The sequence below is a fragment of the Podarcis liolepis genome (assembly GCF_965112155.1).
Source record: "Podarcis liolepis genome assembly, chromosome: Z".
Lineage (NCBI taxonomy): Eukaryota > Metazoa > Chordata > Lepidosauria > Squamata > Lacertidae > Podarcis > Podarcis liolepis.
In genome coordinates this window covers 6,640,534-6,666,101 of record NC_139570.1, presented here as the reverse complement: position 1 = coordinate 6,666,101, position 25,568 = coordinate 6,640,534, and the positions used below count along the sequence as shown (strand labels likewise).

The window sequence follows — 25,568 nt, the reverse complement described above, 5'->3', positions numbered from 1 at the left end:
GAGGAAGCCGATGTTTGTCCATAGACAGGTTTTCTGGGTCATGTGGCGAAACCTTCCCACCAGAGCAGTACCTATTAATCTACTTGCACTTTTTGGCGTGCTTTCAAACTGCTAGATTGGCAGGAGCTGGGACTGAGCAACGGGAGCTCACCCCGTCATGGGGATTTGAACCACCAATCTTCCGATTGGCAAGCCCAAATCCCATCAGTCTAAGCTGGCATAGCCAATGATCAGGAATGTTGAGAGTTTTCATCCAACACCATCTTGATGGCACTGAATTGGGAAGGTTCATCTAAAATGTCACTTCTGATAAATGCTCTCTTACTGTGCTCCTAGTGTGTAAGGAAAGAGTAGGGTCAAGAACCCGTTGCTTGTTTCTTAGCATGTGTATCACTATTATCATTATTATATACTCCATCTTTTCTCCTTATGGGCCTCAAGGTGGCTTACAAGTGCTCTATCCTGTCATTCAGATGTCATAGAATCATAGAATCATAGAGTTGGAAGAGACCACAAGGGCCATCGAGTCCAACCCCCTGCCAAGCAGGAAACAGGAAACATTGAGTACAGGTCAAGGATAGTGGGACATAAATTTCTATTAAATGAAGAAATGGAATTCTTGATAAAGTCCTTAAAAAGACTTTTAGGGATGATTATCAGCATCTCTGCACAAACCCTTATGTCTTCAACAGAGAAATCCACATGATTTAGTCATGCATATGACCTCCACATGCCCTGAGACATTCTATTATTCTTATTAAACTGGTAGCATAAGCATACTTACAGGATTTTGTTACCTCAGAAGTCCAGAACAAAAGGGATAGGATGGTACCATGTTGGCCTAGATTTCCAGTTCTCATATTTTGCTATACATGGTCTAAAAATGCAGAAAGCATTCTATCTGTAAGGGCTCACTCTGATGCATTCTTTTCTGACTCCCTATAAAAGTTGGATTGTGTTGAGAAGTACCATACTTCAGAGTTGGAGCACATGCTTTATGTTGCATGCCACTCCAATCTCCAAGTGCTGTGAGATTGCAGGAGTTCCAGGCGCTTACCCAGGGTTCATTTTCCTTGGACTGAAAGAAATGTTCTAAACAAATGTTCCTCATGAAAATACTTAGACTAGAATAAATCGCAGACACTTAGCTTTGCAAGTAAGTGTAGATTTTGCCCACAGATGTTTCAGATGTTACAGATGGCTGGAAAATCCTATTTAGAAATAGTTTTCATTCACATGGCTTTTCTTCAGCTGGGAGCATCAGTGAAGTCAGAAAGAGTGTGGGGAGGGAGGGAAGAAAGACTGCTGGGAACCTGCTTCATCCCTCCCACTGGTTACTTGAGCTCAGGGCTTAGGCTAACCTGTCCGTGCACACAAGTGTGAGTCAGTAACTGTACATTACAACAGTTTTGAGTTTAAGCTGTGGCAGATACTAACCCAGGATTCTATCACATCACAGCTGCTGATCCAATGGTAGGTCCCTAACTAGGCACTGGATATGAGTTACTTGTTTTGTCCCATGTTTTATTTAAAAGGTGGTCTTTGCCTGGAGAAGAAGGTGGTGTAGAAGTAAATTTTTACCGCAGGCTGATGCTCAGTGATAGAGTATTAGCTTTGCATGCAGAGCACATCCAGACCCCAGTCCATGCATACACAAAGTGAAGTCTCCATACACTGAGCTGTTGTTCAACATGCAGAAATTGTGCACAGGGAGCAGCAGGTACAATCCCATTGCCCTCCACACATTTGCTGTTTATGGCTTCTTATTGTGTCATATCCCACCCTTGTCTTATCTCCATAGCATAACACACTATGCTATGGAGATCAGACAAGACTGGGATAGGTAGACCAGCACTCTGCTTCAGTATGAAGAGCTTCATCTATCCATATGGATTTGATATCTTTATCATGAGGCAACCCAGTTCGCTACAGTAAATAGATGTATAATATTTATTTTGCTTTATGACTATGTTACACACTGAATTAGTTTCAAATCCCAGTAGAGCCCAGCCTACACAAAATAAATTGTTAGAACATTGCAGACATGTATTTAATGTTTTAGTTTAATAGAAAAATGATGCCAGTTAAAATCCTCTTTACTTCTTTTTGTAATAACCGGTAGAACATAGGAAGCTGCCTTATACTGAGCCAGGCCATTTGTATATGTAGCTCAGAATTGTCTACACTGCCTGGAAGCAGCATTTCAGACATGGGATATTCCTTGTCCTAGTTGGAGATGACTGGGCTAGAACCTGGGACCTTCCACATTCCAAGCGGATGCTTTGCCACTGAGCTTTTGCCCTTCTGCTATGCAAGTATACCTAAACCTGAGGTTTTGGGCCAAAACAGATGCGATGTTTGGGAAATGAGTAAATGTTGAACATTCTGGCATCCTTTATGTACTTCAAAACCACTAATTTGATAAGAAAAATGATGCAAAATGTGCCAGGTAAACCCTGGCATCATTTCCCCAATCAGATTAGCACTTTTGAAGAAAATAAAAATGCCAGGTTAAAAAACACCTTTTTATACATGTCCACTCAGAAGTAAACCCATCAACTCCAATGGAGTTTTCTCCCAGTAAATGGGTAAAATAATACTGCTCTGATTTGGCCATATTCTACAGAGACTAAAGGTGATATTCAACTGAGTTAAAGTTTGAATAGACTCATTGAAACAGATAGGCTCAAGTCTGAAGAAATGTCTCCTTCCCTACAGACCCTCTGGGGGTGTTGAGATCGGTGGAGGGACCCCACCCTCAGTAGTTCCACTGCCCACATACACTTGGTGCACTGATAGCCCCTAAATTGTGGAATTTCTACCCCACATTGGTGCATCTGCACCTTCATTAGGTAGTTTCAGCTGTATACTGAAAATGTACCTCTTTACCCTGATCTTACACACAAACACCATTCTTTCCATGTACTTTGGACTTTCAAATTTCAGCAGCACCCTGTGTGACTCCAAAATCCCCTCTCCAACCTCTAGCCTCCTATTCTAAATCATTGTTGTGGTTACCACTGTGGCAGCCTCCCAGCTCAGTGCCCCGGCTGTGCTTTCCTAAATTTGCCTCTGTCATGTGGCTGTTAATTTTTTTTACACCGTTGTTAAAGTTGCATCCCCTACCCTGGGACCTTATGCTGGAATGGGTAAGAATTGAAAGCATCACCAAGCACCACCATATCCTAAGTTAGTTGTAGTTATAGGTAAAGGTAAAGGGACCCCTGACCATTAGGCCCAGTCATGACCGACTCTGGGGTTGCGGCGCTCATCTCATTTTATTGGCCGAGGGAGCCGGCATACAGCTTCCGAGTCATGTGTCCAGCATGACTAAGCCACTTCTGGTGAACCAGAGCAGCACATGGAAACGCCGTTCACCTTCCGCCGGAGCAGTACCTATTTATCTACTTGCACTTTGACGTGCTTTCAAACTGCTAGGTTGGCAGGAGCAGGGACCGAGCAATGGGAGCTCACCCCAATGCGGGGATTTGAACCGCTGACCTTCTTATTGACCTTCTGATTGACAGTAAGAGCTGTTCGACAGTGGAATTTGCTGCCAAGGAGTATGGTAGAGTCTCCTTCTTTGGAGGTCTTTAAGCAGAGGCTTGACAACCATATGTCAGGAGTGCTCTGATGGTGTTTCCTGCTTGGCAGGGGGTTGGACTCAATGGCCCTTGTGGTCTATTCCAACTCTATGATTCTATAATTCTATGATTCTAAGTCCTAGGCTCTGTGATTTAACCCACAGTGCCACCCACGTCCTACTGGAATTAATGTGAATGACTGATTTAAGTCCCAAAATGCAACTAACACAATCAGAATAGAATATTGTGTCACCTTTGACACTCTTGCTTAGATCAGTTAGTGAATGGTCACATCCATACCATACATTAAAAACACAAGAATCCTGGAAACTCTAGTTTACCCCCAACAGTGCTACAGTTCACAGCACCCATAACAAACTACAGTTTTCAGGATTCTTTGAGGGGAAGCCATTTGTTTTAAATGTGCTTTAAATATATGGTGTGGATGTGACCGTAGCTTTCTGAAGATCAGAGCGTAGGAATAGAGAAAGGGGGGAAATAAAGAAAGTGGAATGTGGGTATTGTTGTTTTTCTTTTTGGTTTAACAGCTCCTCCTGGAGTTTTGCAAACATAAGACACAGATGCTAATTAATTAAAAGAAAATGCTTATTGATGTTCCAGCACCATTGCTATTCTACTTAATGAGAGATTTATTGACTCGTATTAAGCTGTATTCCAAGAATGCTCCCAGTAATAAAAGTATAATCTCCTGGCATAATGATGATGGCTTGCAGTTATTTCACCAGATTTGGTATGCAGCTATGAATTGCATCGATTTAATTTTCAGTGCTTTATTTGACAGAGGAAAAGTTGCTCATAGAACTGTGGATATTACCTTGTTTAAGAGGTTAACAGTGTCGCGAAAGAGAGAAAATGAGATTTGTACTTAATGTTGCATGTGAAGGAAAGCACTTCTGAAGAAGACAACTGTGCCATATTGCTGCAATTCAGAAAGGCTTCATGATTGGAATAGTGTCATAGAGTTGCATTCAAACTTTCAACCTTTGGGGATCCTATTTCACATTGGTCTGTCCACCAAATAACCTCTGAATCTCTGCTGCACAACTCCAGAATGCTGGAGAAGATTCTGGTTGACATTTATATGAACGATTTCTTCGCCATCTTTCCAGTGCCTATGCATCACTCAGGGTGGCTTTCGGCAATCTAAAATCGCAGTACTATTTTATTTTATTATTTTGAAAAACACCCAAGCACATGGGGGGGGGGACTATTACCAAAAAAGTAATAGTAAATTGTAATCCTCCCAAGTAGCCCTTTGTTCTGCTATGCAGGCCACTGGTCATGAATCCTGCTTCCTCTTGTTCTTCAGGTTCAAGGTCTGGCTGGGAATGAATCCTGACAATTGTTTATCAAAAATACTGACTTCTCCCTTCTGATTAGCTGTAATAATGTTAATAACAGTAGTAAAAGTGTTCATCACCCGGCTACTCCAGCCACTGCTGGAATTTGATTAGAAGAAACAGCAAGAAGGTGTTCAGCAGTTTCTCCCCTCTGTTTATACCTGCAGCCATTTATTTCATTTTTTAAGCCCATGGCTGCATGCCATGTGTCACTTACATGATATGGGGGCAGTATGTCTCCTTGTGCAGAATGGAAGATGGCAGGGTCCCTGAGGAAGCGCTCTACAGGGAGCTGGCATCCGGCACCAGGCCCATTGGCAGACAAACTCTGACAACATCAGCCGTACTGTGTGGGAATCCTTTGCAGATTACCACAATACCTGGAGGCAGGTCATGGATCCATAGCAGTGACCAGAGGAGGAATGACTGCTGGGAGGAGCGCAGAGAGAACAAATGGCATGGTGTATCTGCAGCAACACAACCAGACACCCTTATCTGCCCCAGCTGTAACAAAACATGCCTCTCCCATATTGGTTTCTACAGCCACAGCACATGCTGTAACCTTCCCACAGTTTGACTTCTCCCCCAAAGGTGCAGTCCTTTGTTGTCGTCCAAGACAGATAGAGGCCAATCAACTAGAACAGACCAGAATGAGAATCTAAAACTAAATCAACATACTGGAGGACCAGCAGAGGGAGATTTTTGGTTTGCATTTGTTCTTATTTTAATTATGTATTTTGTGTTTTTTATATTCACCCTGAGAATTACGTATGAAGGGTAGTATACACATTTAATTAATAATAAAAATAATGTTGCTAAAAGGCACACTGGGAAGTTTAATTTTCCCAGTGCACCTAATAGCTATAGTGGGAGCCTGGGAGGAGTGAAAGAGGTTGATTTGAAAGGGGAAACTGAAGGAGGTAGCAAGGCAGCAGGCAAGTACATGGGTCAACACAAGTAGACATGGAGGAGGTAAGTATGTAGGTAGGTGAGCTCGAAGGGGATGGAAGTGAGCAGAGAGAGTTTGTGGGATGGATCAGATCACATTGCATTCCTGAAGACATTGGTGTGTGTGATGAGTTTCAATCTAGATCAGAATAGGGCTTAAAATAAAACAAGCTGTTTCCCCAGATGATGGGAGAAGTGTAGTTCAGTTTCCCAATCCCAGCTGCGAATCAGAAGTTCACCCCATCCCTAACTTCAGCTCCATTTCCTTTATTTTGCTCTCTGTGAAATCACTTTCTCCAGTATTGCTGCCTCTTAACACCTGTTTCAGGCTGACAGTGCTGCAGATGCACCAGGAGAAATGTGCAAAGAGCCATAAGGAAAGTACAAACAGTTAAGTCACAAGAGCACATTCTATAGATAGATGCCATATGTTTGGGTGACACTGATGACTTTCTTAAAAATAACAGAGTGGAGCCAACTAGAGGTGCTACTTTGATTGGCCCCCTCCTTTTCATTTTATAAGACAAGCCATTTTTTTCTGGTACAGATTATGGTAAGCTTGCTACTTGAAGATTTTAGAAGGCAAGATAGCATGCAAATGATTTGAGGCACTTAATAACAATGCTGGTGGTGTAACTGGAGGTTGACATGCATTCCAAATACGAGGTCCCCAAATTCTCTCTCTCTGTATCTCTATCTCTGTACCACCATATCATAATGTATCAGAGTGGTATATGACACTAAAACATAAAACATCTTTAAAACCAGTACTGATAATCATTAAATAGCTGCAAAGGCCTGTCAACATAAAAGAGTCTTCAACAAATGCCTGGAAGTCAAAAATGAGAGGGCCTGCTGAATCTTTGAAGGGAGAATCTTCCACAGAATGGGACCAGTGACACCAAATGCCTGAATTCTAGTTGAGGCCGTTTGGAGCCCTGTAACATAGAGAACAACTAGCAGCACTCCTCTTGGTGTTCTCCATGATATTAGAGAGGTCAGTGGAGCACTTATGCTCATCTTTGGTGGGAGGACCTGAGCAGCGAGAGCACCTGCCCCACCTACAGTTTCCAGCAACTGGCAGTCACAAGCATCATTGCCTCTGACCACAGAGGCAGAACATAGTCATCATGGTTTTTTGCTTGCTTGCTTGCTTGGTTAGTTATTTGGTTGTTTGCTTGCTTGCTTGCAGTACCAATAGCCTGCTCTTCAGTCTCAGAGTGGGGGACAAAATAATAAAAATAAACAGGGTAAAATATACATAAATTACAAAATCACAGCAACAGGAAACAACTGAGCAATTATATCAAAAGGTAAACAAGCAAAATTACAAAAAAAAATAATAATAAAAATTCCAGCTTTACAAAGTATGAGACTCAAGGTCAGCAGGGCTGCCAGGTAGTGATGTGCAGATGGACAATTAGTCTTGGGGTTATCTTGACTACCAAGATGGCATTTAAAGGCCTTCTAGAACATTTTCACTGTTCTGTTCTATTCACAAAGGTGTAGGTAAGAAATTTTAAAAAGAACGGGTTTCCTTCCTTACACACCTTACGGGTAAGGACTCCACCAGACAGTCTCTGAGGCTAAGATGCTATGTGGGACAACACTAGACATTCCCAATCTGTTGTGCTCAAAGATAGCACCTTCCTCTGCTCTCAAAAATTACACACACTGTTTATGTCCTTGACATAAGAATTCCCTTTCTTACACATTTTTTAAATTGATTTTTTATCAAAAATGGGAGAAAATAAATTATTAATATGTGCAAATACATGCCATGGAATGTGATTCACTGTTGAGGAATCGGGGGGTGGGGGCAGAAAATATATTTCCAGGAATTCAATTGGAAGATTTATAAATAAATAACAACAATAATAACCACACACAAAATAATGATATTTTCCATGTTTTCAAATCTTTCTTTAGCATACTAACTGCACACACTGGAAAAACAGTGGAACACCTCATTTCTCCCTGCCAATATTTAACAAGCTGATTTATCTGTATTTGTTTAGGTTAGTGAATTCTACAGGCACAGCTGTCAGATGTGTCATTCATGGAAGATGCTGGTCTTTGCCTCCTGTAAAACGTTCCTTTAACAACGTTGAAAGTATAGGTGGGTATCTTATTGTGCAAATCTTCATGAAGCCTTCGTAATGTTCCAATCTTCAAAGCTTTAGGATGGGTCAGATGCAAAATGATGTAGAAGGTAATCCAATGTGGTGTAGGACACCCAAATTCAAATTCCCACTTGAACATGAAGCTCACTTGAGTAGGTGTAGGAAAGTTTGGGTTATTTTTATTTATTTTTGGTGGGGAGTTAGTAGGCTCTTGACATTACTACCAATAAAACCAATCTTCCATCTAATTTTTTAAATAATATTTGTACCAGTCCCTGCCATCTCTGCAGTCTGAGGCTGAGTAGGACCTACTCAGGTCCTACCCACCTTAATCTGACCCTGCGAAAAAACAGTATTAGAAACAGTTTTGCAGAATGAAAGTACATCTGAATGGTGTGATCAATGGTTTTTCATCTGTTTTCCCATTGAACATCCTCCCACTGAGAGACAAAGAGTCACCGTTTCATAATCAAACTCCTAATGAAGAACTAACTGCTGTCTTCATGAATAATTTGTGTTCCCCTTGTACTTGTTACATCTAAGAAAAGGTCAGCATTCATCTTTCATCTCTCCTACAAATGCAAGCTATGGTGTTTGCTTGAGGTGCATCTGTGACTGGTGAAAAAAATAATCATTATTGGTATTACCTATTGGGGGAGGGGAACGAACAGGTACATAAATGAAAATATATTGTGTGTTCTATCCATATGCTCTCTTTAACTAAAGCTAGAATGTTGATTAGTAAAAAGAAAACAGGTCAAACATTAAAAATACAGGAATAATACTTAATATGCAATCTAACATGAATTGAAGGTGGTCCATGAATGAAACCAAAGTAAAGTCAACAGCAGAGGTCAAGGGCAGTGCAAGGATCTACAAAGCACCCATACACTTTATATCAAAAGTCTAGGTCTAGGAGAATACATATTTGCTGCAGCTGTAAGACTCAGTTGAGGCCTGAGCTGAATTAGGTTGATTCAGAGGGGAAAGTGCATCACCTGAGGCAGGTTGAATAAGCCTAGAATGGCTATATTTCAGGTTGGGTGGCCCAAAGCAATCTAGAAATGTCAGAGGGTGAGGTGTCACATAGAAAGGTGAGGCTGGCCTAAGGTGGAGAGAAAAATGTAAGAAGTCTGAGAGTAAGGACTTATCCACATTTCCATCTGTCACTCTCTCTGCTTTCCCCTGATAAAACCTGCATTTTGATGCTGAATTGGAACCAATGGCAACCAAGTGTCCCATAGATTGCTGTTTGTCCTGATTCAGCAGTAAATAGTGTGTTTTCCAGGGGATGTCATAGGGGCACATGCAAAACTGCTCAGACCCATGCATCCTAGAATGGCACAAGAGGAAATGTGGACAAACACACAAAAGGGGGCCTTCCTGACCAGCTGCATCTCCCCAACAGAAAATAGGCATTCCTGTTTGAGGGGGGCTGGCGCCACATGATGTGCACACATCATGTGACAAGCTGCTGTCACTCACATATGCTGCGTGATGTGCTGACATGTCATGTGCACTCTGTGAGGCTTATGTGTGTGATGCGAGCACATTGCTCAGCATGCATGAGTAACGTGAGCACGTCACACAGTGTGTGTGTGCAGAGTGCACGCATCACCAGGGAATATTGAGGGGGCACGGCCCCCTCCTTGAAAATTTATTTGGAGGAAAGGTGGGATATAAAAGTGTTGATGAATAAATAATGATAAATGCAAATAAACAAGCTTGAAATGAAAATAAATGAACAAGTAAGTAAATAAAAGAGCTGTTTCTTAAATAGCCACTTGCCCTATCTCATTTGGTGGGGGCACCCAGAAGGTGAGCTAAGGGCCAAGGTAGATATATATGGGAGGCAATCGGTCAGGCATACAATGCTGCAGTATTAATGACTGACCAATGAAAAGGGCCCTTCTGGGTCTAAGCTAAAAATACCATTAACCTTTGTATTTGTCATCAGGTGGGAAGTAGTTTCACTAATGAGCAACGCTTTCCTTTCAAATGGCAGGAGTGTAGGAAGAAACAAGTCTTTTAAATTCCACTTATGACTCAACGTGGGTCTGTTTTCCACATGGGGATCATGTTGAGAGAGGGAGGCAGGGGCAGGGGAAAGCCACATGTATATGCAAATGTTCCCAGATGAAGAGGGTAATGGAAAATAATATGGAACTGCCAAGCTGTTCTAGAGATGAAATCGTTTAAATTGTTCTGGAGTTGGCATGCAAATGAAATATTTTGAAAGGTATTTATTAATTTGTCTTGATTTCCTTCTCACCTTGTGCCATGGTGTCAGGGTGGGTTAGACTACAACATCAAACAACCCCAGCAAACTTTGCCTCATTTGACCATTTGTTTGAAACCGTCCTGGAGAGGCACTGCAGGCCACAGTAGAAGTTCTGGACAACATGGATAAATGGTCTCACCTGCTATAAGGCAGCTCTCTGTTCTTTGTTGCATGTGCTCAGAAACCCTCAACACAATGAAAGGGCTCAATACGATGAATCCCTCTGAATATGAAGAACTTGTCATGGACATGGTTTTCGTTTCCCAGTAGCATTCCTTGTTGTGCAATGGATGAATCTGTTAATTATGGTTTCTCCCAGAATCTCATTTTACCAAGTTGGAGACTAGTGTTCTACATCAGTTTGTTGTTGTGTTGTTGATAATAGTGTTATGAATCGGGTGGGTGAGTGGGTTGTATGTGTTGATGTCAGGGGTTTAGGAGCAGAGGCAAGGGCAAGGGAGGAAACAGAGAGTGAAGGGGAGGAGGCAGAAGAAAAGATGAGTGATGACGACGACCCGAGATCTCCGAGTCTTTCCAGTGAATCAGAGGATTCACAGAAAGGAGCACCAGTGGCCAGGGCAAGGGGGGAGTCTAGGGGGGCACCCCAGGAAGATAGAGCCAGAGGGGACTCAGAGGAGAGCAGTTGGAAATCGGGACCAGCGTCACCGCCAGAGAGCAGGGAAGAGGAAAGGAGCCAGGGGGCAAGCGCTGGCAGCTCACCACAGGAGGGAGGGCACGAGTCAGGAGTGGCCACACCTCCATCGGGGAGCGAAGAAACGGTTAAGCGGAAAGTGGAAGGTTGGGCGCGCGCGCCAAGTTCAAATGCAGAGGAGGGTGACGCAGTAAGCAGCCCGGAAAGGGAGCCAGGTCCTAAAGCCCGGCGCAAGGAGACAGGAGGGTCCGGGGGGTCAGCGTCAGAAGAATCCCGGAAGGAAGAGACCCCGGGAGGTAGAGGGACCCAGAGGAGGACAGTCAGGCGGAAAAGATGGAGCCGGGCTAGGATATTAAGTTGGTGCACACGGGGCGGAGACTCAGACGGAGCCTCGCCGATCTAGCTACTAGACGTAGAGTTGCACGCAGCAGCGTGAGAATGGAAACTGTAACTCAATAAAGACTTTTACTTAATGATCGCTGGCTAGCGTGATCCTCTGTGAGCTAGGATCTTCAAGCAGCTCTGACAGTTGTAGAAAAAAACCTGCCCCCTTTCCCTTATGGGGTATCCAAGAGCCTGTATAGAGTCCTTAAGTAGGTTCCCTATTGCTAGGAGAAAATAACAGAGACCAACCAGAGAATAGTGAGAAGCAAAGCAGCAAGTAAGCCTGATCTTTACTGAACTGTTGCAACAGGGTCCTCACTCACCACACACAGGACCTACCAATAGGGAACCTACTGAAGGACTCTATACAGGCTCTTGGATGCTCCATAAGGGGAAAGGAGCAGGTTTTTTCTATAACATATGTGAGACCCTTCTAACCTCTGGATCCAGCAAGTGTTAAAATATAAGCCATGCTAGCTTCCTATGTTGAGGTGACAGCCTGTGTGATGGGTCATTAAAGGAAACAAAGGAAAGGGGTTCTGTATGAGATGGCCAATCCCCAGCTCCCATTGAGTTAGAAGATGAAGCAAAGTTTAGAGTAGAGTTTCAGTGATGCAACCTAGTAGTAAAGTAGCAAGCTGGAGATTGGGTCAGGGCAACATTTGAGATCAATGCTTGATTTCTGTTTGAATCCAAGGCTGCAGCCTCCATCATGGGCTCAGGCTGCATTATTGTGTAAATAAACAATATTTCCTTCTGTGTTTTTGTTTTTGTTTTAGTTTGTAAGCCTGCAAACAATGATGATCTTATTTTTAATCAATTGTATATAAGGTGCTCTGGGGCTCTGTTAGAAGCAGTGTTTCTCAACCTTGGGACCCCGTATGTTGCTGTACTACAACTCCATCATCCCTGACCACTGGTGCTGCCAGCTAAGGATGATGACAGTTGTTGTCCAACAACATCTGGGGACCTAAGGCTGGGAAAGGCTTGGCTAAAGAGTAGGGTAAGAAAACAATGATTAACTAAATACTATGGCTGGGAACAGCTTGCCAGAGTCACAGAAAGGGGTATTTCAGGTCTTTTCTCTCTGATATCTTTTGGGCTGCAGTTGCTTGGGATTGAACCAGGGAAGCATCTGTGCTTTACCACTAAGTTGTGGTCCTGACAAGCCATGTAGTGCAAGGTATGAAACTGAGAATTTGCCATTTTTATTTATTGCCATATTTATAATTTTATGTACATGTGATTTACATCCAGCTTTCCTTTATGGTGTGTCCTTGCCAAGTGGCTTATAGTAACTAAATGAGAACAATTATCATTTAGAACAATTGCAGGGGTTTTTGTGGTGAGATATTTTAAATAGTGCCCCCAACACTCCTCAGCAAGGACCCAACCACACGGTGAGAAAGCATGCAGTTCTGGAGCCAATAGGAGTAGTCCTACCATTTGAACCAGGTACTGAAAGATCAGACACATTCAGGTGGTTTTAAAGATTTATTAAGCCACCCACAACACACACACACACAAGCATGCAAGTCTGGGTAAATACTGGTTGCTCCAAGTGTCCTAGATACTGATGGTCTAGGTACACAACTAGCCCTTACTTAATGACTCTCTTTTACACTCAGACCTTTACACCTCTTGACTATCCCCATTCAAACTGAGATGCCTGTTTTCTGATTGGCTCCCCAGAATATTCCATTTTCCATGGTGAAAAACCAGTTCCTTGTATATCTGTTCCAGCCAATAGCATATTACATCCTCTTCCCTTCAACAAAGTACAGCATGCAGACCCTACTACATCTTCTTTCTTTCTCTAATTCACTAGATCGTTCTTGTTATTTCAGTGGCTGAACACCTGCTTTGCATGCAGAAGGTCACCAGTTCAATCCCTGACATCTATGGCCAGGGCTAGGAGAGAACTCTGCTTGAAACCCCAGAGAGCCACTTGCCAGTCAGCATGAAAAATCCTAGGCTAGGACCAATGGTCTGATTCAGCATAAGGCAGCTTCTTATCTTCCTAAAATCCCAACTAAAGCGTATTTGCTCCTGCAAAGCCATTTTCATCAACTCTTTATTTAAATAAACTGCTCAATCATGTTCTTTCTCAATATGTGTCAAACACCACTTATTACACTCATGAATTCTAGCTGCATCCAGCTATAATTTTGTGTTAGTCCTTATATTACCCTTCTTTTTATCTATAGTAAATCTAAGCATGATTTATCAGCCTTATATTATGTGAATATGTGCATGTTTTTCTAATACTACACAATGATAATCATTAAACAAAAACTTCATAACAGCAATCTAATTGCAACAACTGGGGAGATAGGCGGTTTTTAGTGATGTGCCAAAATCTTGCCTTCAGTTTCTAAAAAGTTTTCTTCTGTGAAACTGACTTGAATTTTTCTGCTTCATTCTCATGCCAGTTGATCTATTTTTAAAAAATAGAGAGAGCTTTTTTAAAAAAGGAAAGAGAGATTTTTTAAAAGAGTTTGGATGTGAGGTTTGAATTGATGTAAAGAATGGTCAAGAGTGGTGCATCTGTTTTACTTTTGAATAAACACTTTTTCCAGCAGACTGAAGCCTCCCTGGTTGCCTGCACTTTCCAGATGTGGGCACCTAGGGAGGCTGCAGAGTGAAGGCACTGGTGAGAATATTTGTAGAATGAAAGGAAGGTCACTCACAACCACTTCATGACCACATCAAATGTAAAGCAAGCACAACAAAGTCCCCCTGAACCCCATCCATGTGAATCATACAATAATAGAATTGCAGAGTTGGAATGGATTCCAAGCTTCATCTAGTCCACCACCCTGCAATGCAGGAATCTCAAGTAGATCCTATATGACTGATGGCTGCCCAGCCTTTCTTAAATACCTCCAAGTAAGGAGAATCCGGACGTGGGTGGAGCTGTGGGTTAAACCACAGAGCCTAGGACTTGCCGATCAGAAGATTGGCGGTTCAAATCCCCGTGACGGGGTGAGCTCCCATTGCTCGGTCCCTGCTCCTGCCAACCTAGCAGTTCGAAAGCACATCAAAGTGCAAGTAGATAAATAGGTACCGCTCCGGCGGGAAGGTAAACGGCGTTTCCATGAGCTGCTCTGGTTCGCCAGAAGCAGCTTAGTCATGTTGGCCACATGACCTGGAAGCTGTACGCCGGCTCCCTCAGCCAATAAAGCGAGATGAGTGCCGCAACCCCAGAGTCGGTCACTACTGGACCGAATGGTCAGGGGTCCCTTTACCTTTAAGGAGAATTCACTAGCTCTCAAGGGAGTCTGTTCCATGGTCAAACAGCCCTTACTTTCAGAAATCGGAATCTCCTTTATTGTAACTTGAATCTATTGGTTCGGGTCCTCGTCTCTGGAACAGGAGAAAATCCTTGCTCCATCCTCCTTTTGAAACCCCTTTAGACATTTCACCCAAAAATGTCAGTAATTTTATTTCTTTTCTCATTAATTGTTGCAGAATGATTAAAAATGCAGGAGACCTTTTCAGCACAGTACTAAACTGTGCAGAGTAAAGTAGAAGAGAAGAGTTTCAACTAAAATTTATAGTGGAAACATATCTGTGGGATATAAGGTTAATTTTATGTGCAAAGCTCATAAAAGGAAATGTGACAGAAGTGGTACAAGCAAGTTCTGCTTTACATGCTTTATGAACTAACTAAAACATCTAGTGATGTCTGGTATCAGTTTTTGCTGGTTTACTGAGAGATGCAATGGGAAGACTCATTGAGAAAGGGTACTGTATTTTTCTGTGTATAAGATGCCCCCATGTATAAGACGACCCCTATTTTTTGAGCCCAAATTTTAGAAATAAATAATTGAAACATTCCGTGTATAAGATGACCCCCAATTTTAAACTTAAAAAACTGGGGCGAAATATAGTATTATACACAGAAAAATACAGTACTTCTGCTGCATCTTGGCATCAGGAGAGAATGGATGATCCCTTTGTGGCTTAGGGCCTTCATATTTATGGGACTGCCTCTCCTGGTATGCCCCACATAGGACCTTAAGGTCCATGAATAATCATAGTTTAGAGGTCCCGGCCCCTAAGGAAGTCAGATTATCCTCCACCAGGGCCTTCTCAATGATGGCTCCGACCTGATGTACTCTGTCCCATGAGACCAGGGCCCTGCAGGATTTAACTTCCTTCCACAGGACCTGTAAGACAGAGCTATTCTGCCTGGCTTTCAATTTGAACTTAGCCTGATCTTTTATTCCCCTTCCTTCCCTCCCCCTCCCCTTTTATGAAGATCACCCGCTCTGGAATCCTACAGCTAATTCTCCCCTGGTCTCCTCACTGGCCCAAATAGGACTAATTTAGCCAGCTAGCCCTGGTGATCATCTAATGTTTATTGGTTGGATTTCCCCCCTAAATTGATTTCTGAACTCTGAATTTATTGTTATTCACGTTTTATACTGTATCTTATGCTGTTTTTTGTTGCATCATTTAAGTGTTTTAAATTTGTTGTTAGCCACCCTGAGCCTGGTTTTCTAAACCAGGAAGCACGGATATAAATAATAAAAAATATTATTATTATTATTTATTAACAATGACAAACACAGAGGCATGGGAGAAGCAATATCATGGCAGGTACTCACACCGAGATACGGCATTTGCTCTTATTTGTGGGTGGGTGCACTCGGCACTCACAAGAATCTTTATGCAATTAATACTCAAGTGTAATCCTCTTTTATGATATAATAGTGTATCTCAGCACGTACTTCAGAAATTATTGATCTAGTGAGAAGCTTCGCAAAGAAAGGGCACACTGTCCCCATTCTTCCCAGTGTTCTTATGTTGAATCAGTTTGAGAAGCCTTTTCGTACTGCTCATGCTTACCAATTTGGGTGAATGAGAAACAGATATATTGGGAATAGTGTGCCTGACATTTTCTGGCTGCACAGAATTTTGTTATTTGGAGGGTGCATTGCATGTCCCTTCCAGCATAAAAGGTAAGATGCAAATTCCCCCTGAAATGGGTGGCATTTAGAAGACTGAGCCTTACAGGTGAAAGTCAGAAGAAAAAACAAGGAAGAAAGCACATAAAAGGAGGATTGTAACTGATCTGAGTAAAACTTCTGAGACAAAGATGAAATGAAATAACTGTTTTGCATTCCCAAATATAATTTTGTGTGTCACTGTGTTGTGACAATGCATTTATAGCAACCACAAGTAAGAATACATAAACACCCCAGAAAAACACATATTTTTTCTGGTTATTCCCTTCAAGTACTCATGAAAGCTGCTTTAACATGAGCTATAAGGACAGGATTGCTTTACTAGTGATTTGTTAATTATTCTGCATGATTTATGTTGTAATTGTGGTGTTATCTGTTGTTGTTGTTGTTTAGTCATTTAGTCGTGTCCACCTCTTCGTGGCCCCATGGACCAGAGCACGCCAGGCACTCCTGTCTTCCACTGCCTCCCACAGTTTGGTCAGACTCATGTTTGTAGCTTCGAGAACACTATCCAACCATCTCGTCCTCTGTCGTCCCCTTCTCCTTGTGCCCTCAATCTTTCCCAACATCAGGTTCTTTTCCAGGGAGTCTTCTCTTCTCATGATTCAAAAGCATCAATTCTTTGGCGATCAGCCTTCTTTATGGTCCAGTTCTCATTATGTTATTGTTATTCATTGTTTGTAAGCCACTTTGTTACTTGTGTGAGTAAAAGGTGGTATAGAAAGATGAAGGAATGAATGAGAAGCACCTTGCTGGATTGGGCCAAAGTCCCATCTAGTCCAATACCCTGTTCTCATGCTAGCCAAACAGATGTCCCCGTGAAGCTGGCAAGCAGGCTCCCCACTTGGAGATCCCAGCAACTGGCATTTGAAGGCATACTGCCTCCAACTATGGAAGTAGCAAATAATAATAATGGCCACCAGCCATGGATAGCATTATCCTCCATGAATTGGTGTAGTCCTCTTTTATCATTATTAAAATGCAAAATTAAGGCTAAAACATAATCCACACAGCAAACAGGTGTGGAATATTGAAGCAGAGCTAAAAAGGGGGGTGGGGGTGGAGACATCAATAATACACCCCAGACTTTTGCTACAATAAAAATTATAGCAAGCCTAAAAATACAGAAGCAACATTTTAACATAGGTACCCTGCATTTCTGCCAAACCTTAGTTTGTAAAGCTCTGTGCCTATTTGTAGGCCCAGAGGGGGTTTGGTCATGTTCTGCATTATTAATTTAATCAATAAAAACATACAAAACAGGAAGGATTTTGGCCCTTACTTTTCGTACAGAGCCAATCAGATGTATCTGCATGCTGACATAACTGAGAAGGAACGAGGCCCATTAGAGGTATGGACGAATTGATGAAGAATCCCAAGCCTATTAGAAGCAATCACACACACAAACACCATTAACAAAAGGAGGATTATTTTAAACCCTGATTAAACTATTCATAAATATCTCCCTCCATCACCCTATTTGGCTCTGACATATAATTGTATAGTTTTGTTGGGGGGGAGGTAATTTGTGGGCACATGGAAATCTAAAATGGAGACTGTGTCCCATCCTTAATTATTATTTGTGAATGTGATATGAGTACTCCTTGTATTTAACTCCCACACTGCAGCATGTATACATATTTAGGATGTAATTACTATAATTGTAGAAATTGGGCATCCTTTAAGATTGGTACTTTTTTAAAGAGGGCTCCTCCATTAAAATGAGAGGTGGAAACAAAACTTTATTATATAATCACCCCATACTGATTTTTTTTGCTTCTGGTTTATTACATATACACGTCTGGTATATAATATCACTTCATAGAGGTGTTTTTCAAAAAAGAAAGTTTGTGATCAATTTAATGTAAAATGAAACTTCAAAATAAGAAGTACCCATCAGGAATGACTAATTGCTTATATTCCCCCACTTTTTCTGTTGCTATAACTATAGCTGGTCAATGGCAGTCACAACAACACTTAAACGACTAAGTGTGGTTGCTGTTTTGAAAACAATAGAATAAAATAAAGACTATGGCACAAGAACGTGTGGAATTCTGTTGGGTTAAGTTTCAAAAAATAGGATTCAAGCTGCCCTTCTCATTTCCTTATGCAACCTAACTGAAGCGATCATGCTTAAAAACCCATTGAAGTTAATGGTGCCTGGTAATGCTCAGAAGCATAAGACATACCACTTCAGGAGAGCCAAGAATGCAACAACAACAAAGTCTTTTGAGACAAAATTGACAATTCTGTCAAGTTTGATTTCCTCCTGTTTCAATTTTTCCCCATCTCTAATTCTGCTTGCCTCATTTCTGAAATATTTCCAAAAAGGTTTGTTTATTCTAATATTTTCATTCTCTGATGCAATTTTGGGTATTTTATTTTTAATTTTTTTGGTAGCAATTTCCTCTAATATGAGGATTTTCTTAAAATGCACAGCACATTGCATTTGTGCATTTCCACACATACCAGAATCTGGTCCTACAAGAGAAAGCAATGGTAAGCTACTTGGAGGGCTTTAAAAGAGGATTTGACAAGTTAGATGAGGTTACTAGCCACAATGGCTACTTTGACCTGTTCTTGCCTTTTTGCACACATTTATTGAGTAGAGAAACTGCACCACAAAGTCCTAAAAAATCTAGCTATGTATTGGCAAAGGAAATAATAATTAGGTAGGTTAACAGTAACATGTGACCCATACAAAACTTTCCCTCATCACTACTTCTGATGCAAAAATATGTCTGTAGTTTTATCTTTGCTCTATTTAAAGGCACTATATTTTGACTCTTTGGTTTTATACAGCAAATGCTGTTCATTTTTCTAGAACCAAATCAGACGTTTGTCCTAACCTTTGCTAATCCTGTGATAAAGACCTATATTGATTAGCACATTTTAATTAGCAGGGATTTAAAAACAGAATGGGATACCTCATTATCATCTGTCAATCAGATATATACCTTCTGTAGAATGCTCCTCCAAAGCACTTGGGAGGTTTTCTGAACTCTCAGAAATAAAATTTAGCTATGCACTATCACAGCTCAGTTTTTCCTCTTTATTAATTCAAAAATAGCCTAGTTAATGTTTTGGAGCCAAATCAAATTGATGGCATTTTAGCTCAGCATCCTTCAAGGTGTTATAAGACAGAAAGACCTATTTGTGTCAGGATAGTGCCAGCATTTTACTGATCTAATTATGCACTTGAATATATGATTATTCATTTTACATGCGGAAGTAATTATGCTGATTGCAAAGAAAATTCCTTCAGAATGCACACCTAAGGCAAGCTAGGTGACCCAGAACACTCAAATCAGATAGGATGCTAAATTTGGGGAAATACCCCCACCCCTGCAGATTCAATGAAGCAAGCCAAGGAAATGAAAAACAAAAACAAAAAACAAAAAACAACAACCCTCTTTATCTAGGCCAGCAGTCTGATGTTCACCTTTCTCCCTTTAGAGAACACTTTGCACATTCTCTTTTCTACAAAAGAAAATGAGAGTCTGCAGTAGACCCTTTGCCTTCAGTACAGTGGTACCTCTAGTTATGAACCTAATTTGTTCCAGAGGTCCGTTCTTAACCTGAAACTGTTCTTAACGAGAGGCATGCTTTCGCTAATGGGGCCTCTTGCTGCTACTGCGCTGCCGGCACATGATTTCCATTCTCATCCTGGGGCAAAGTTCTCAACTCAAGCTAACTCTTCCAGGGTAGCAGAGTTTGTAACCTGAAGTGTTTGTAACCTGAGGCGTTTGTAACTCGAGGTACCACTGTACTGGTTTCTGGAGATGTTCTAGGACACACTACAGTGCTGTTCAAAGAAGCAATCACCACAGCAGTCCACCATGTGAGAATGTAAGGATGAGGGGGAAGCTCAATTCAGTTTGCATTTACTTAATTAGCACTTTCTGAAACAATGCAAAAAACACCCTTCAAGATTTGCTCCTCTCTGTATTTTGCAATGCAATTCTCCAGTCTAGTAGCAGTTCTTTCCCCAAGTAATGATCACAAAACCCCATATACTAGGTGAAAGTTTGCAGAATAAATAAATGCATATATGTGAAAATAATGTAAGAAAAACTGCTTTGCAAAAATGTGTCAAAAATTGGGCAAAATTTCATTCAAAAATGCTTATATTAGGAGAAATACGTGGAAATGTGGAAGGCTGAATATAAGATAAAGAAAGAGAAAGTGAAAGAAACTGAAATGGAGAGATTTGCTCATGCCGACCTACAGTCGTTTGGTGAACACTGGAAGGGAAGATGTGGGCAACTGAGTTATGTAAGATATTGGTTCAGACTGATAGTGGTACAGGGACAGCAGCAATCACAAGGTGAAGACTCCAAGGTACATGAGCAAGGTATGAGTTTTGTAACTGAATAGAAGCTATAGAGATGTCCTAACAATTGGCAAACCCATCTCACCAAGTTTTTAAAGAAGGTGAGGTCACCCACTAGACTCTTTTGTCTTGCACTGTCTGGGTGTGTGTGTCTGATCTTACCTACAAAGACAACACCAAGTTACTTACAAATTATCCAAAGGTCAGGTTCATGTGCTTTTCCATACATCAATTAGAAAATCTGCACAGGCAGTAAAACATAGCTTAGTTATAAAGTGGTGAAAGTTCCTAAACTATTGATACAGGAACACAAAGGAGACTTGTGAAAGCCACGTGGCTGAGCTGGAGCAACTGGCTCAGGCTGTCACACGCTTAATTCAAAGGTAGACTAGGACAGGTACAAAAGCTTGGTTATTCAAGGTAAGGGGACCTGCCATTGCTAAACTTGGTAGGACATCTTATTCTATGGTGTTAAATTAGACTCAAGCATGTTGGCTATATGATGCTGATTGCCCTGCAGGGAGAACTCCTCTTCTCCATCCTTGTTTTCCCACCTTCCAGTGCCCCATCTCCTTCTCTATTCTCCTCCTCCTCTTCCTATTGCGTCTGAGGTTGCCAAACCTTGCCAGATCCTGACAGATTTAAGTTCAGTCACTGTCACGTCTTTTTAAAAGGAAGAGGTAGGAGGTGGTGATGGGAAAGGTCTCTGCCTGAAACCTTAGAAAGAGGCTTCTGATGGAGCAGACCACAATAGGCTATATAGTCTGGCCTGGAACAAGGGAGCTTCCTATGGCTCTAGTTTACCATTATTGAGCTTATCCTTTAGTAACCCCTGATAATCTTCAATGGAAATCCATGACTTCTCAAGGGCACAATCTGAAAACCACAGACCTCGCCAATCAGAGCTTGCATACTGCTTTTGTACTAGAATTCAAATACAGAAGGTAGGGAAAGTGGAGGTCTGCTGATTTTAATATTTATGATTTTTATATTTATTTGATATTTATGATTTTGATATTTATTTATTTTTCATATATGAAGTTGCCTATTACTGAACAATCTGGACTATCAAACCCACTCTTCACCCAGCCTGCTGCCCACTCAATGTTTTGTACAGTGGTACCTCAGTTTAAGAACAGCCCTGTTTACAAACGATTCAGTTTATGAACTCTGCAAAACCGGAAGTAGTGTCCCACTTTGCGAACTTTACCTCGGTCTAAGAACGGAAGCCAAATGGTGGAAGGGCACCAGTGGCGGGAGGCCTCATTAGGGAAAGCACACAAAGTTGGAGAAGGCTAATGTAACCCAGTACTGCTCACAAATCTTCAAGGTTTGAGTCCGATTGCAACCAACCCAGCTGCTTTCAAGCAGAGCTGTGCCAGCCATTATACTTGGCAGCTTCTGCAAAGAAAGAGTGTTCTCTGCCATTGATCTGTGCTTTGCTCAGCCCTGAATAGTATGCTGTGATGTTATAGCTTCAGAGCTGGGTTGCAATTGCCAAATTAGTTCCATGGCTACTTGAAATATCAAATAATGTTTATTGCAGTCTAGCTCCTGTTTACCATCTTTGATGCAAGAGGCATGAACATTACTTCCTAAGTACCTCTCCCAGACCATCTGCTGAGGCACAAAGGCCAGGTCGAACATTCCAGCACACTCTGCAGTAGTGCTCTGCCGAAACTGACCCTCTGATTTCTCGAAACTTTTCTCCCCCTTCCATATTTCCAGCTCATTCCCAAGGCATGTTAGAATTTCTTTGGGATTTTGGTAGGTTCAGAATCAAGTTTACTTTTTCGTTGTAAGGGAGCTTTGAGTGATCTTCTTCATCTTCCTTCCTTCCTTCCTTCCTTCCTTCCTTTTCATCAAATATTTCTCAGGAGCTCCGCAGCCTCCCCTGATCTGAAAAATCCCCATAGGAAATGTTTTCCTGACAGCTTCCCCTGAGCTTCAATGGAAGCACATGAAAACTGCCTACTGTTTGAGATCGATGCACTCATTGGTTTTGTATTTAAAGGAAAACCTTCCTCTTAGCTTTTAAAAAATTATTTCTGCACTGATGTCCTTAAAAATGAAGACACTTCACTTTTACTTTTTTTAAAATGACCAACAGCTGTCAGGCATGCTTCAAGCAGTCTTCCTGACTTTCCTGTGTTTACTTCAAAGAAAACCCAGCTGAGGGTGTTACAGGATTTTCAGGAAGCTCAAGCAAACTCAAGCACTCAAGATGGCTGCTTAGATTGTTGATCACCAGATTTGTAGAATGAAAGGAGGGAGACTCACAAGCAGCCCTTACCTTCCATGAAAGAAACATAAGCACAACAAAAACTCTATATCCTACCCTTATGAGTTTCACCAAAAGTTTTTCTCCCTTTGCATAATTTTTCTATGAAGAGCTTTTTAGTACAGCACTATTACCAAATGAGAGAGAAGGAGAACCTAGGTTACTGCTATGGAGATGAAGAGCCAACATGTGTGGGAAGAAACAGGCTCAATATTTAATTACTGGGGCTAGCCTATTTTCTGCTATGCTGTAATTTATAGGGATGGCAGATCGCAATCTAACTCCCCAGTACACTCAGGGAACTCAGATGAATTCTGTGTTTTCATCTGAATGGCAAACTCCAATCCTTAGATTATAGAAACCATGGACAAGTTACTTGCTGTAGTAATCAAAACCAGACCATAATCATTTAATGGAAGATGAGTTCCAGATCAAACTGCATTGTTAACTATTTCTGATTTGTTCTTGGATTTTGTTTTACTCTTGTATTAAAAGGCATGATTTATTTGTGTGTGCATTTTGCGTGTTTTTTTCTGCTGTGGCTGTCTTGATAACCCTATATGGCATTAGATGTATAAGCTCTTTAGACAAAAGAAAACAAATAGGAGTAAATTACTGAAGTCATAAGGGAAAGGAAGTTGTCTTAGCCTCCACCAGAACAGATACTTCACGGCTGAGTAAGTGCAATGAGCTCCATGTGAGAATTCCTTTGCACCTGATCTAGAAAACTGTAGGACAATTGCTGATAGGAGTGAAACCCTGTCAGCACATAACATCTCTGCTCAGAGATCTACACTCATTGCCAATTTGCTACTGGACAAAGTTCAAGAAGTTGCTCACAGCATAAGGACCCTGTTGGAAGAGATCCCGAGACTCACTTTGTCCAACCCTTACAATGCAGGAATCTTAACTAAAGCATCCATGACAGATAGCCTCTAACCTCTGCTTAAAACCCTCCAATGAAGGAGAGTCTACCACCTCTCATGGGAGTCTGTTCCAATACTGAGCAGTTCTTGCTATCAGAAAGTTCTTCCTGATATTTAGCTGGAATCTCCTTTCTTGTAACTTGAAGCCATTGGTTTGGGACCTACCCTCCAGAGCAGGAGAAAACAAGCTTGATCCATCTTATATATGAAAGTGCTAGATATTTATAGATGGCTATTGTATCTCTTCTCAGTCTCCTCTTTTCCAGGCTAAACATACTCAACTCCTTCAACCGTTCCTCAAAAGGCTTGGTTCCAGACCTTTGATCATCTTGGTTGCCCTCCTTCACACACATTCCAGCTTGTCAACATCCTCCATAAACTGTAGTTCTCCAAATTGGGCACAGGCCAAATTGGACACAAGCCATTGGTGTAGGCTGACCATGGCAGAATAGATCAGAACCATTATTTTGCCTGATTGGGACACTATACTTCTGTTGATGCAGCCTAGAATAGCATTAGTCTTTTTTGCTGCTGCATCACACTGCTGACACATATTAAGTTTGTAGTCTACCCCCTAGTTACTTTTTGCATGCACTCCCTGCCTATTGTCATCAGGCAGACACCTTCACTGTACTGTACTCTCTTTGGTGCCTGCTAAAAAATTATTTGTTCAGGCAAGCCTTTCCTGACATGTAAAATCTTGTCATATGTGTTCAGTTTATAGCTTACTGTTGATTTTAATCATTTTTTTAGTGTTTTCAATAGTGTTTTTAGCTGATTTTTTAAAATGATAATTTTATTGTTTTACTCTTTTTGTAAACCACTTTGATGCTTTATTATAATCAAGTGAAATGTTACCAAACTTGTGAAACAAAAGTAAATGAATAAAGTGCCATCTTCCAATATATCCTTACAGTTTCTCATATGTATGCAGATGCTTCATAACAGAGGAGCCATAGCGCAGTGGATGAAAGTCTGCTTTCCTTAGAGAAGGTCCCTATGTACACATTTCACCACCCCCAATTAAAAACATGGATAGGCAGATCAGTTTAGTTCTAGTCTATGTCACTTTTCAATGTCTTCATTCATCAGCATGCTTCCTCTTTTTCCAGCATCCTTTTCCCTTAAAAACAAAACCCCACACACAGTGAAATTCACATTTATGGTTTGCATCTTTTTCCCTGTACATTTTTTTTTTTTTTTGAGCTGGAATTGTATCAACAATATGTGAAAACTGAAGAATAGCTGCATTCCAATCTCTGAGCATGTCTGAGAATAGTAAATTGGGCTGTTTTGCTTAAGACTGCAGATTGAACAAAATCCTTGAGCATCTCTATTTTCCTTCTTTCCTTTCCTTTTTCAAAGCATTCTGGGGAGCAGGCGTGACCTTTACAGGAGATGCTAAGCTATACAGCCAAATCTGGTCAAAGGATATTGGGTTGGGAGGTCTGACACTTACTCATATATTGCTATGCTTGTTTACTTGCATAACTAAGGATACTGCTGCAGTAAAGGCAAGCTTGGAGCGGACTGGCAATGGTCCTACAAGGAAAGTGTGTGCTCAGTGTATCTCTCTGGGCAAAATGTCATATACTGTACTGTACAAGCCTGCCTAACACAGGCATATTGCCCATCATAACAATGAGGATTTTGCTAGTATATTTATAATTCTTAACATGAGCTTCTTCCTTTGCTTTTTCTCACTGTTACAAACAAGGTTCT

At 41.3% G+C, this 25,568-nt stretch overlaps 1 long non-coding RNA gene across 1 annotated transcript; it reads left to right on the top strand.

Annotated features, from left to right (window-relative positions):
- The first annotated feature begins 1,354 nt into the window (after positions 1-1,354).
- On the top strand, positions 1,355-10,626 carry LOC310697947. Its single transcript, XR_014521263.1, has 3 exons — positions 1,355-1,473; positions 7,912-8,012; positions 10,307-10,626. It is a non-coding gene; the product is annotated as an uncharacterized lncRNA (long non-coding RNA).
- Positions 10,627-25,568: the final 14,942 nt, after the last annotated feature.